Source organism: Muntiacus reevesi, chromosome 17 (assembly GCF_963930625.1).
Source record: "Muntiacus reevesi chromosome 17, mMunRee1.1, whole genome shotgun sequence".
In the NCBI taxonomy this organism is placed as follows: Eukaryota; Metazoa; Chordata; class Mammalia; order Artiodactyla; family Cervidae; genus Muntiacus; species Muntiacus reevesi.
In genome coordinates, this window is record NC_089265.1 from 40850683 (window position 1) to 40865150 (window position 14468).

The following is a 14468-nucleotide window of genomic DNA, read 5'->3' on the forward strand; positions in this document are numbered from 1 at the left end:
GGTAGGGTCAGCATACATAACTTTTAAAAAATAAAAAATAGTAAATGGGAAGGAAACTTTTTAGAAAAACATAAAAAGTAAAAGAAATTGAATTATACAACACTATACAGTAGTCAGGTAAAGATTTTAACAGCAAACCTATAAACATAAAGCCCCACAAGGAAACCAACATTAAATATGAAGGATGCTAAAGTAATAATGTGTTGAACAATTTTTGCAACCTTACAAGTCACAGTAGATACAAAATTTAAGCAAAAGGGTCTCTGACCTTCTTAACCTTATCTGAGCTTAGATCCACCCCCAGAACTCCCTTCCTGCCTGGTGTGAATGTAATTAAGGGGAAGCTGCAGTGGTAATTTCTCTCCTCATTAACTTCCTGATTGGTTTCAGCCTCAGGATTCTGCCGGGCAGTAGTTTGTCACCAATTCCAAATGGCCAATCGTTAATACTAATGTTTGTGTAACTAACTGCCAGCATCTGCCACGGCTTCTTGTACAACAATAATGGTGAAAGGGTACATTAGTGCTCCTGTGTTAATTCAGCTTGTGTTCATCAATAGGGAAATCTATGATGTAATTAGCAAAATGCATTGGGAGCTGAGTGCTGAAGTCATTTGTAGAGAACTAAATCATAGTAGAAGCTGTACTGGGTCCTGATGTGTTTGCCATCAATACTTATTATGTTTGGAATTTAATAAGGTATATTACCATGCTGAAAAGAGACCTTTTTACAAGAGAACACTATTTATGCTTGTTATGGGTTTGGAGAAGGTTTGCTGCAGCTAGTGGAACCACACAGAAATAAAAGAACAGAGCTGGGATTTAAGAAGTAGATCTTTTAACCACTGCACTGGACCAAATTATTTCAGAAAGTCCCATTCTTCTAATGTGACATATGGACAGACAGACAGATGGATAGTTTGGGATAGTTATGTCAATATCCAGTTACAAAACGAATGATCTGAAAACTTAATGAGTTAATAAATTTGAAAAACAAAGTAGGTAACTTCCTGACAAGCAATTTACTTTTGATAATGAGAGTATTTGTTTAGATTTAGTAAGTTAAATAAAAAGCAAGGGTATGAATCTGTTTTTTTTTAAAGAAAGCATTGATTGTTAAGGAGTACTTTACAGATGTCCACAAAAGTGTCCACATGCATATATAAATATATAATAGCAACCAAAAGAACTTGGAACTTAGGAAACCTGAAGTTTTCTTTTCTTGTTTTGCTATTCATAAAGGCTTCTTACTAAATTTGAACTGTTATATGGATTTAAATTTCCGTGCAAATCCAAGATAATCTCTGAATTGTGTTACATGCCCAAGGATGCTGTATCTACAGACAGCAGACTTTGCTCTGACATCCTGTCACTACACCCAGCCCTGGAGAGCCAGCTAAGGGCCAAGCAGAGTCTGTGAGTTAACCCGCCCACCCCCATCCTCACCTCAAGCCAGGAACAGAAGGCCCTCTGTATAAAGAGATGGGGAAGGGAATGAATGTTTTCTGACCACTTGTGCGTCACCTACTTCAACGAGTATGTAAATTTAACCCTCAACCCATCCACTCAGAGAAGTAGTCTGCCATTTACAAAGGGGCCCCTGTGGAAGCTGCCGTGGGCAGCCAACGCTGGTCAGCCCCACCTTCTGGCTTGTTCTCATCCATGCACCAGCCCACGCTTGGGTGCCATGTTTAGTCAGTGGCCACTGAAACTTCCTAATGTCTGTGTGAATTTGAGGAGGCAAAATAACTGACCCTTGTCAACTTAATTCAGAGGCTATAAAGAAACAGGTGAGCGTTCTCCAGACAAGTTCTGAGCCCTGCGACTGCCTTCCGCTACAGGTAACAGCAGCTCACCTAGGGATGCCTCCCACACCCTGACTCCCCAGTTCAGCCAACTTGGGCCTGGAAAAGGGAAGGGCGGGAATTCTGCAAAAGAAAGGGATTTGAGGATAGCCCCCTTTTGCTCTCACTTGCCCTGTGGATATTTTCTTGGAAAGCAGTCCTCTGACCTGGGGTTGTGAACATGTGCAGAATGTGTCACCTGTATAGACCAGGGAGGTTCCAAGTCTACTTAATGCGTGACTGCACTCCAGAGAAGATGCAAATAAATGAACTCAACCTGTTTTGGGAAATGTCTATATTTTTAAAGCTTTTCTCCTCTCAAACTTTAAATCCATGTTCATTTTACTTTTGTTGAAAGACTTAGCACTGTCTTTCAATGTTGAAGTTAAGGACAGTATCTGTTTGACTCATTTTGTATAGCACCTCATAAAAGTAGTTCCAAGTGCATCAAAGACTTATTAAGTATTTACCCTAGTGACTAATGTCCAAAATTTATTTTACTATCACCCTTAAATATAGTCCCTCAGGTACCCTCTTCATTTAAATGCCGCTTCATTAAACTTCATTGGGGCAAAGAACAATTGATCATTTTAAATCATTTTATACCAATTAAAAATTAAAAAGTCAACATTCTTTTTTGTGTGTTGATTCTAATGAGCCCTAAAGGTGGCTAATTTCAATTTAAAAGAAAAATGCTAATGCCTAGTGTCCATGTGACTGTGGGGAAGGCTATGCGGTTGGTAGCACTAGAAATTGGTTCAATCTTTCTGGACAGCAATCTAGTGACATGTAATAAGAACCGTAAAACTGTTCATACCCTCTGACCTGGTAATTCCACTCTGGGGAATAAACCCAAAGAAAGAAATAATTTGCCGGAGATGCTCAACACACCACTATTTGCATGAGTGAAGACGGGAGTGCTTTGCTTTGGGGGTGGGGATGGGGGTGGGGATGGGAGCAGGAAGCTCTCACAGGCAATAGACAAATCAGGATTGCACTACTCTGTAATCATCAGTGGGCTCCCAGCGTTTACAGAAACGGAAGAAACGACTTCTGGAGGCCAAAGTAGAGACTGAAAAGTAAGAAAACGGGCAAAGTGCCCATCTGATCTATTTTTCATGTCACAATGAAAGGTGGGTAAACCTCCGAGGCTGACCCTGGTATGAACCAGCAAGCCCAGTATCTGTTTTCTCTCAAGTAGCCTATTTGTCTACAAAAGCTAAACGGTCTTTCTTTATTACTTCAAAACAAACCTTACACATAATCACTCGCATCAATGCTGAGGGGGAAAAACAGATGATTTCCGTGATGTCACCTAATCACAGATATTCTTCTTGGAACATATTATAGACTACCCCCCCAAACCCACCTCTCTACAACAAAACCCAGTCTAACTGCTAAATCTTTTGACATTGCAAAGACCCTTGACTTTTAACTTGAATGATCTGTTGGGAATCAGTGGACTGGAATGAATAATTCTCTTCCAGTGAGGTGAAAAAACAGGACATTCATGCTAGAGGAAAAAAAAATTGTTCTTTCTCTATATGCTAAATACTAGTAAGCTCCCAGTAAGAAACCATTTTAAAAATAAAAATGCAAGTGGCATTCTTCAACTGTTAGTAACTCTTCACCTAGATGCTGACAGAAAAAAAACAAAAGTGCTGCCTCTTTGGTTTCCTCAAGTTTGCAGGCCTAAGAGTCTGATGAAAAGCTGATGAAAATGTCTTCAACAATGAATTCTTCCACTTCATGATAACCATGGTGTTTGGAAATAAAATCATGTCCAATCAATACCACTTAGCAGACATTTCATGTTTCACAAGAGGACTCTATTCCAGAGTAGAACTGCTGCCCTTCTCACTAACATTTAAAATAATTAGGATTATCTTAGCTGTCCGAAGCTTGGCAGGTTCAGCTTGTACTTTCAAACAGCATTAATTCTTGGCACTCAGAACAAGGGATAAAAGGTAAAGATATGAATAGAGATCTTTATTCCACCTGATCTATCAAGGATTAGCTCATTCTTTTCCAGTCCATGCCTGCACTCCAGTGAAGAGGAAGGCTAAGCTGTAACTGATGTAATTAGAAACCACAAGCTGAGAATAAAATAGCCCTTTATTAATCTCCCCCATTTACTATAAACTTACTAAAAAAATCATAATTGTACAGACAATTAAACGTGTTTTTTTTTCCTTCCAACTGTGTGTAATCAAAGAGTAGTGAGTGGTTATAGAGAGGGTGTTTTTAGGATGACCCTTTCCCTGAAAACATCATCTTAATTGTCCGTTCTAAAATCTAGCACCAGTGTTGAGAGGGGCCAGCTGGTCACGGTGCACAGTGCAGAGAGAAGTCAAGCATCGTAAAGGAAGCTCTGGTGGATGAATCAAGTGCATGACCACTGCTTCTCCTGGGTCCTGCTACCACTGCCTTGGCAAGCTCTAGAGAAAGCCATCTTTACAAATAAGGGAAGTGATAACAGAAAACACATATTTAACCATTATCAACACAGCCCCCTTACCAGCTACAGAGTTCAACTGAAATGCTCTGATTCTGTCTGTAAGTGAAAATCACTCAGTCGTGTCCAACTTTTTATGATCCCATGGACTATACAGTCCATGGAATTCTCCAGGCCAGAATACTGGAGTAGGCAGCCTTTCCCTTCTCCAGGGAATCTTCCCAACCCAGGGATCAAACTCAGGTCTCCCGCATCTCTGGCCCAGGGGAATCTCGCAAGGAGGGCAGCAGTGGGGGCAGGGGAGGAAGGCCTGGACCAGAGACGGTTCTGCCTGGGTCCCAAGTGAGCGGGATGGCTGTACCACATCCCTTCTCTTTTCCCTTTCCCCCTGTCCCCCCCATTTTTTGTCTGTAAGATAGCACACAAAAAGGGAAAAGAGAAGGGATGTGGTTCAGCCATCCTGCTGACCTGGGACCCAGGCAGAACCATCTCTGGTCCAGGCCTTCCTCCCCTGCCCCCACTGCTGCCCTCCTTGCGAGATCCCCCTGGACCAGTGCGGCAGCTGCCAGGACCCCACACTCCCTGTGTATTTCACAGAGGGGTCACCAAACCTACTCGAGTCTCAAAGCAAGCCCGTAAAAAAGCGCCATGTCTGTGCCAGTGGCCCTGCCCTGAGAGGGACTCACCCCTTAAGTACCTCCTCGATCGTCGCCTCCCCAGAAACCCCTTGCCCATGGCTGTGGTGACGCTCCTGGCTGCTCCCTCACCCCCAAAGTGGCACCGTGAATCATGGAGACTCTTCTCTCACGGACATTTCTTCCTGTGAGAGGTTAACTCACTATGGCTCGTGCAGCGGATGTGTCTCATCCAGGGAGGCAGTGACTGGGTGACACAAACAGTCCAAAGATTCAAAGATGCTCTGATTCACTGTGTTTTAACCAAAATACACTCTATTTCAAAACCTAAACAGAGTGTGGCTTCTTCTTCCCCTTCATGACAACATTCTGAGGTAAATCCTCACACAGGCTAATTCTGCTCTATTTTCCTCATCACTGAAATAAAGCCAACTTTGATGAAATCCCCTAAACTATTTGGACGATGGACTCAAACCTCAGTTTCCGCATCTCTAAGATGAGGCTAGTGACAGGTCGCTGTGGTAATGACTGAGTACACAGTAGTCTCCTTACTTCCTCCGTCTGCAGTCTCAGTCTCTGCGAACTAGATGACTCTTGCTTTTGAAGGAGCCACAATCCAATCAGGATTTAGTACAAGGTCTATTCCCTCCAGGCCACACTTAATGTCCCTTGAGAGAGCCAGGAACCAGTGATACAGTTACTTCATTTGGGGCCTACATGAAAGCCAGGGTCAAATCCAGGAGGCACACAACCTGGTCCTCCTTTGTCCAAAAGGTCCCTCATGATGTAAGTTCTGCCTTTTTCATTTTGAGCAGGGGTGAGAAGACAGCTGGTGTCAACTTAAAAACAAGCAGCAGAATGCCTGTGGACATGCTTTATAAACCATACCAAAACAGAGTCATTATTCAATAATCAAGTGAACCATTCCTTCAGAGAGCAGTATTTGAAGCAGGAAGAGTCTTCTTTCTGAGCTTACATTTGTCCTAAAAGATGAAAACCCCGGGAAGTAGTAGGCACAGGCATCAGTGCCCCAGAAGAAGTAGAGTTCTCACTGCCCCTCATCGACACCTGCTGGGAACCTGGAGCCCTGACCAGATGAGGCTTGCCGGGACCAGAAGCTTACCCTCGGTCACAAGGCAATACAGCAGGGCAGGGGGATGTGTGCGGGCTTGGGAGAGGGCCCATCTCTTACTAACTGAAAACCTGGGCCACGCGCCTTACCCTCTCTGGGCCTCTGTCTCCTCATCTGCAAAATGGGGACAGAGAAGAACACTTAGGAGGGTTCCACACCACACCACGCTGGGGCTCCACGAGGCCCACGTCACCACTGCACACCGCCGGACCAGAGTCATCCACACACGTGGCCCGCAGACGGCAGCACCTCCGCACTGGCTGCAGTCCGGATTAAGCCCTGTGCCTGGTGTCACTGCCCCGCCCTTGTCCTCCCCTCGCTGACCCATCGACACCCACCCGCCCTGCCCAGTCTTCCTTGAGAGCCTGTCGGTTCTGGTCCAGCTTCTCCTCTCTGAGGAAGCAGACTATTTCCCTGGCACAGATGTGGACTGAAAAGGCAGAGGGCTGAGGGGGTCCTTGCCCCCGGGCCCAGTCTTATTCATTCCAGAGGATCTGTTAGGCTGGGCTCAGCCCAGCTCCCAACGGTGGCCCCCTGAGAACCAGCGTGGAAGACCACAAGCTCCGCCATCAGACGTGGTGCCTCAGTAAACACTGCTGAGCCTCAATTTTTCACTGTAAAAGGAGGGTAACAGTATAGCTCAGAAAGTTGCTTTGAGGATCACAGAGATGAAAAATGACAAAATCATTTGTAAACGTGAAGGCTCTGCGCCCTGGCATGAGTCTGAGCACTTCCCTAAAGAAGGAGTGTGATTCAGTCTCCATCCTCCACTGCCGAAGACAGGACCAGCAAATTAGTAAGGTTTTATTAAACACCAGTTAGGAAAGAAAAAAAAAAAAGAAATAGTGTTAACGCAACTCAAACCTCCCTAGATGTTTTCAGACAAGTTGCAGTTTTAATGTTCAGAGAAGAATGACTTTTTACTTTATTAAGTAAAGTGAAGTCCTTATTTCATTCATCCTTCTTTACACACCAGAAGGCTGAAAGTGAGATGAATTCCAACTGAAACCTGAGCCTGTTAATTTGGGTTTTCCAGGGACTTCAGGTACACATTTCCTGAAGGAAGGAGACTTGACTGAACCAAGAGCAGGGGCAGGAGCCGGGGGAACCCCCTCTCAAGGCAAGAAAAAGTCTATGAGGCAGAACACTGGAACCCGCTCAGCTGAAATTCAGCCAAGAACAAGTCCGGTGCACTGCTTACAGCGCAGTGCACCCAGCAGGTGTTTAACAGCGGGTGAGTGAGTGAGAAAGACCACGGAATCTGGTCTTCACAAGGCACGCTGCCACCTTAAAACAGTGCTAACCACACACTGGCAGAGAGTGACGCAAGTCTGAAAACACTTTTGAAGATTTTACAGGACAAAGGCTTCGATTCTGTCCATATTTGCTGGACAGAGTCTGGGCACAGAGGTAGAGAAAAGCCGCAGCAAACACCCTGAGGCACAGTCTCAGCCAAGAGCCTGGCTCTCGGTGAGCCAGGACCTGATCCTTGCGGACTGAGAAATGCCTAGTCTACAGGAGACTGGGGCCACGATTGGGTGTTCATTCGAGCAATTGCATTTGAAAACAGAGTTTAAATATGTGTGTGACCTTCTCAGGGAGCAAGGCAGACCAGGTTAAAAGAGCCTCCACAAGTCATCTCTGGAGACTTCCCATTTGATTCCGGGAAAGCTGTTTACTCTGATAGAAAAGGCATCAAACCCACAAAGCAGGCTGCGGCGTTTGCCAGCCTAGAAACGAGGTCGGCTCTGTCCAGATATTGTGCAACAAGAAACATTTTTAAAGTAGCCTTGCTGAGAGCTTCCTTCACACCGACAAGAAAGAATCTCAGGTGCTTCAACCTTAGAAGGTAATAGATGATGGAAAAGTCAACCTTCATGGAACTCCTGTTAAGACTAAGAAAAAGGATGAAATTTTGGAGTCAACATCACTGTGAGGAGAGCCAAGCTTTGGTTGTATGGCTTTTAGGAACACTTTCATTTAAAAATATCTGGATATTTTGTGATTAAATGAATAGAGGAGAAAATTCATGAGCCATTTTTCAAGTAGAACTCTGCAGCTTATAATTTGAAAATAAATACTCTTTTCCAAATGACAGGCTAGTAGCAGGATAGAAGACTATGTCCAGTAAATACCTTCTTAAAAAAAAACAACAAATATAAAACTTCATCAACATTGGCTATTAATACTATGCCAACTTTCCCCTCCTCTTTCTAACTAGCATTATAGGAAATTTAAGATGAGTTATTATTAATACTTTTCTCTGATACAGAAGGAGGAAGCAAACATAAGGACACATTTAAACAAAACATACACCAGATGAAATCAATCAGGATAGAAAATTCCAGGCATTTTCAGACAGGAGGACACATGCCTACTCAGTCACACAGGTTATTTTACCTCCTAAAAAAAACAGAGCCACCATGGATGGATAAGGTAGTTCAGATTACAGGCTGAAGAAAACACTCTTTGAGAAAGGTTTGTGCTAAGGGTGAAGAGAAATAAGAACATATTAATAGTACAAGCTATGCTTCTCCTCAAGAGTATTGATACACTTTGCATAAGACCGCCATTGCTTAAAAAAAAGTTCATATATGTTCTTCTTAAAACTCTTCTCTGTTTGTTTAAAATACCTGTCAATTAGACCCCAAGAAAGGACTTCACCCCCTCAAGAGGTTTGATCTGTGAGTGATATAAGGCACTCAGGGAATGTGACTGTGCCCTCCCTTCTTCGATGCTTTATGATATTTTTGTTTCAGGAGAGAACAACTCACATTTTGACAAGTATTTTCCTTTTCCCCCTAACCACATCCTTTCTGAAGCCAAACTTGAGTATCGCCTTTTTTTCAGGGATTTCTCAGACTAACTCATGATCTCTGTGGGGGGAGAAGCTTCACTTAGGGCCTGCTGGCCCTGGTCAACCAAGCTCACTCTGAACCAAATGAAGGAAATAAAGGCGGCAGGTATTGATCAAAGCGTAAGACAACTTTTATTTAATTCTCCCTCCCACTAGTCAAAAAACTGGCCTTCCAGGATTTTGCTTTCTGTTTAAGAAAAGTATTTTTATGGTGATAAAATACACAACCATAAAACTTATCGTTTTAACCACTTGTAAGTGTACAGTTCAGTGGTATTAACTGTATTCACACTGTTGTACAACCAGCACCACCCTGCCACCTCCAGACTCTGTCATCTTTCCAGACTGAAACTCTCTGGCCATTACACAAGAGCTCCGCAATGCCTCTGCCCAGTCGCTGGTAACCACCTGGTAACTTTCCAGCGCTCTAAATCTGACTATTCTAGATACCTGTCTTTTGTCCCTGGCTTATTAAACTGAGCATAATGTCTCCAAGGTTCATGTACAGGCTGAATAATATTCCAGCCCAGGTACATGAATGGGATGAACAACCCATTCTTTGTTTACTTGAGCATTTCTCAGGGGATACTGGACTGTGTCTGCCTCTGGGCTCTTGTGGATAATCCTGGTGTGAACACTGCGTGTGTGCTCGGCTGTGTTTGACTCTACAATCCTACAGACTGTAGCCCACGAGGTTCCTGTCCATGGGATTTTCCTGGCAAGAATACGGGAGTGTGTTACCAGGGAATCTTCCCAACCCAGGGATGGGAACCCGTGTCTCCTGCACTGGCAGGTGGATTTTTTTTATCATTGTGCCACCTGGGAAACTGATGTTCAAATATCCGCTCAAGTCCCTCTTTTCACTTTGTTTGTAGATATGCCCAGAACTGGAATGGCTGGATCACATGTTAATTCTGTTTTTAAGTTTTTCAGGAACCACCAGACAGCTATCCGCAGCAGGGGCACCTTCGAGCAATGTATACAAGGGTTCCAATTCTCTACATCTTCAAGTCTTCAACAACATGGTATTTTTTTTTCTTTCTAAAATAATAGCCATCCGAATGGGTATAAAGTGTGCGGTTTTATATTTTTATCCTTTTATATTAATCCTTTACTCCATTTCTTCGCTCTTCTCCAACCCTGACCTACCACTCAGTCTCTGTTTTATTATCTCTGCCCACTACCCACCGGGTTACGCCTGGCCAACTGGTGGCTGCTTCATCCCCAGAAACACTCTGTCAAGGTCCCCCACAGCCTGCTGGCCCCACAGCCCATGGCTTGCTCCCCTCTTCGCCCAGGAGCCTGACATGCCTCTCCCCGCCGCCCCCCTCAGCTGTCCTGCAGGCTCTCTCCCCTCCCGGGCATCCTCCTCTCCAAGCCTGACCCTACATACACTCTCCAAGCTACTCCATTCGGTCCTCTGATCCACACAAGCTTTAAATATCACCTCCTTGCAAATGACTTCACAATTCATATCTCTTGCCTGTATTTCTCACTCAGAATTACTTCTGTATTTAAAATATTGTCTGAACATCTCTGCCTGGATTAGCTTCCTGCCATGTAAACTCACCTGTTTAGAGCTGAACCCACCATCCTGTCCTCTCTTGGGTCCTGAGCTGGCCCGCATCCTTGCAGCTCAGGTCCTATCTCAGAACCACCCCCGTCCATCTAAGCCACTGCTCGGTCCCGCTGCCGTGAACGGCACAGAGCCGTCCTGCCATCTCCCTCCCTCCCAGTCACCCTCACCTGCGGACATCTGTTTGCCCCGTCCACTCTCCTCTACTTCATTTTAATCCACCTGGGATGGCCAGTTAGTTATTCTTCCAGAAGCATGTCTCTCACCAGATGTTTTTTTACTGAATAAACACACTGGGAAGCTTCTGAGAAACTCAAACTCATTGGCCTGGCATTTGGGGAGCAACTTAATTTCTCAGTTCTCCCTGCAGGTAAGCCATGTCTCAGACTCGGCCCTGCTCTCAACCCTTGCAGACCTGGGTTCCCCACCTCAGACGCTCAGCTCACGGGGGCCCCACCACCTCCCCAGGCTCCACAGGTCAAAAGCCAACCTTCCCCGATCTCTCTGCACAGAAACAACTCCTTCCCCTAACACCCAGCAGGTTTTGCCTGAACCTCACTTGTGTCTGTCACTTTCACCTTCCTATCCTTTTCCGCCACTGACCTAACTCCTCCAAAGAACAGGGAAGAACATCATTATTTGTGGTCGAGGCCCTTTGACAGTCACCAGGTAAGAAGTCTTACCCCAGGTCAGTACTTAACAGTGTTGAGGAATGCAAGTCTCACTGGCCAAAGTCAGCTAAGCTGCTTCCTACACCCCAACCATCACAGCCAGCATGACAGATGAGTTTGTATAGAAAGAACTCTGGGGAGGCAGCTACAGGACAAGACAGAAGTGACAGGTGCCAGCCTGTGTCAAGGAAGAAGTGAGAGAAACCCAAAAGCAGGTGGGGAACCAGGAGAGCTGGGAGTAACAAAAATAGATCTCCGTGACAATGAACCTGAACCCTCAAGAAAGATTCAGCATCCTGAAGGTGAGAAAGAAGAGAATTTATTTTGTAAAAGTCCCTGTCATCAAAGGTTGAGAGGCAGAGAACTTTGGCAATCACAGGAGAAGTTATCAGTTGTTTGGAAAGTTCATTTATGCAAAACAGATCCTTTCTCAGTGATGGTGAGTTAATGTGACATTGTGAATCTATTCTAATACCCAGTCCTTGGACAGATGTAACTTTACTCTGGACACTAAGGACAGAAGCTGGAAGACTGAAAGGTATACAGACGTTTTATTTCCTCCATAACAAAAGCAGCTTATAAAAAACTATTACCTTAAAAATACGTAATACGGTGCCAATGGATAGATTTTGCATAGATTGCTTTCATTATTGTTGAGTGACTGATGACTGACTGAAGATGTGAGAACACAATAAAAAAGCTTGATTCAACAAACTGATACAGAACTCTGGCCCCAACAATAAGCCAATCCACATTCTTCTCAAGCATACCTGAAACATTAAAACAAAATGACCATGTACTGATCTACAAAGCCAAGTCTCCACAAATTTCAAAGATGTATATCTTTCAAACCTTCAAAGTCTCGGAGATTTAAGCCTGCAGTCTATCAGAGTAACTACTAAGAAAAAAAAAACCTTTCAGCTTTAAAAAATGATAAAGAAGAATATAAATTTCACTGACTCTGACTAACCAACAGGCCAGCATTTGGCCACAAAATAATTGATTTCACCCTTAATGCTACTGTTGAAGTATTTAAGTGCCTGGGCACTCACTCCAACCCCCACACTCCTCCTAGATCCCACATTCCAGTAGATCAGGTATTTTCACACTTGGTTCATCTTCAGTGGAGACTGTAATTAAATCTTTAATTTGAAAACAAGAGCGGAAGTCCAGCACTCACTGCATTATTGGCTGCCCTCAAAGCTTAGAGCAAAAAGCAATCAAATAACAAATGGTGATCTCAGCTCCTTCAAGTTCAAGGTACCAGCTTCAAGGTGCAAGCTTCAAGGTACCAGATCATCACAAAACTGACCAATTTACATGTGAAAATACCTTCCACAGTTATCTGCAAGCTTCCTGGGAATCAGAAACATTATTTAAATTATGCAAACTGTCAAGTTTATGTGCAGCCTAACCTTTTGATTACACCATAATTTTAAAGCATAAATTTCAGGACACGCTTTATTTCATATTCAAGGTGTAGGAAGAGACCTCTCAGGGAGCTGAGAACTCAGGAACACAGTGGCTACTGCTGGTCCTCTTTATGTCTTCATCTACCTCCAGAACTAGCTACCACTCTTCTTAAGCATTAAAGAAGGCAGTGTGGTGCTAACCAGTTATTTAATTCATGGAATATTTACTGAGCATCTGCTCTGTGCTACAGCCAGGAATAAAACAAGTCTCTGTTCTCATAAGAAAAAAACAGGGACACCTGTAATCAGAGACACTTGGGACCAGGTTCTGCTGGGTCACTTACTAGTGATGTGCCTATGGGTAATAATTTAACACTCTCAGTTTCAATTCTGGACATTCGTTAATATTAAAGGCTGTAGTAATTAAAACTATAATATATTCAATCTACACTATTCCTTTCTCTGCTTGTTGTCCCTTTCCATAATAAGGGAGCAGTTAATCAGTAAGTGCTTCACAGGTACAGCAGGGACCACCTGAAGCAAAATCAGGAAGAAGGTAAATTTTCTCTCAGTTGTTTTTGCCTGATCCTTCGTGCCTCCCTCACCTCTGATCACTTTTTCTTCTGTGCTTAGGTATCCGGGGCTCCCTGACCCTCTCCCCTGGTCTCCCTTTGGCCGACTGATACCCAACACCTCCCCCAGCTCCCTCCAGACACAGTTCTACTCTCTCAGTTTACTCCTTGGGGCTCTTGATGAAAGGCAAATGGCTAAACTAATTCACCCAAAAGGCGAACTCAGACTTCAGGCCCCAAGCTCCTGTTGGTATTCTCATTTCAAGGAGGTGGCTTCTAGACACTGCAGAGATGTCACCTTTTGGGGTAGAGCAAATTTCTAAAGTGTTGCCTATACCGCTCAGCATACAAAAGGTACTACTATTATGTGGGAGAATCCCACAATTTTACTTTTCCTATGTCAGGCTTCTACAATTTACAGAAAAGACGTATTCTTGCTGAGTAAGATTCTGGACCCACATTGGTCTGGGTCCCCATCCTATAATGAACTCACAGCTTTTCAAAGCATCTACCCATAAGAGAATCTCAAGCTAATAATCAGCTTCCCCTTCACTTGGTTCCCAGGAACTTAATTAGAATGGAGCCCTGTGGCTAACCAGAAAATAACTGGTATTTAAAGAACTGACATTACAAGATGATTATTTTCAGTTAACAGTAAGTCTCATGTTTTCTAGTGCTTCAGTGAGGCTCCAGAATTGTTCATGTTGGAGGAGAGGATAAAATGAACTTTTAATTATTTTCACTAGGAAATAATGCTAGTTGTAACACTGAACCTGATAAAATTGAAAGAAAAGAAAAATATACAAATATTAGCATTAGCTAATGAATGAGTCTGGTAGTTAAGGGAGAAATTTTTTATAGTGCTAAACCAAGGTCATCCATTTATTCAGAAAGTCCTTAGAACTGTCTGTGAAAAAGCAAACACTATCAGCTGCCACAGGCTCTAATTTGTTTTAATAAACACAGATTTGCTTTTATAGTCATAAAAAGTGATATGAAAAGACAAAAAGCAAAGATAAAAGGAAATCAAAGAAAACAGAGGCCCCTGCTGGGAGCATGGCTCTCTGCTCTTTCACTGTAGGAGTGAACTGCTTCCTCTAATGAGCGCAGGCTGGCGGACGCTGGGGTGATGAGACAGGACTCCGGAGGAAGGCTGGACTACCAGCCCCAGGCAGGAGCTGCTAAGTGCTGACTTAGGTGAGATGAGGCTCAGCCCACATTATTTATTAGCATAATTATTAATAATCATCACCATCATTCATTGAGCCCCTATCACGTTGCAGGCATCTTCACAAAAACCCTTTGGGGAGGTGGG

General features: G+C 43.8%; 1 protein-coding gene across 2 annotated transcripts in view; it reads right to left on the minus strand.

The window, feature by feature from the left end:
* The window catches only part of DMRT1 (doublesex and mab-3 related transcription factor 1), a 90874-nt gene that overhangs the window by 683 nt on the left and 75723 nt on the right, over window positions 1-14468 (minus strand). The window lies entirely within an intron of this gene.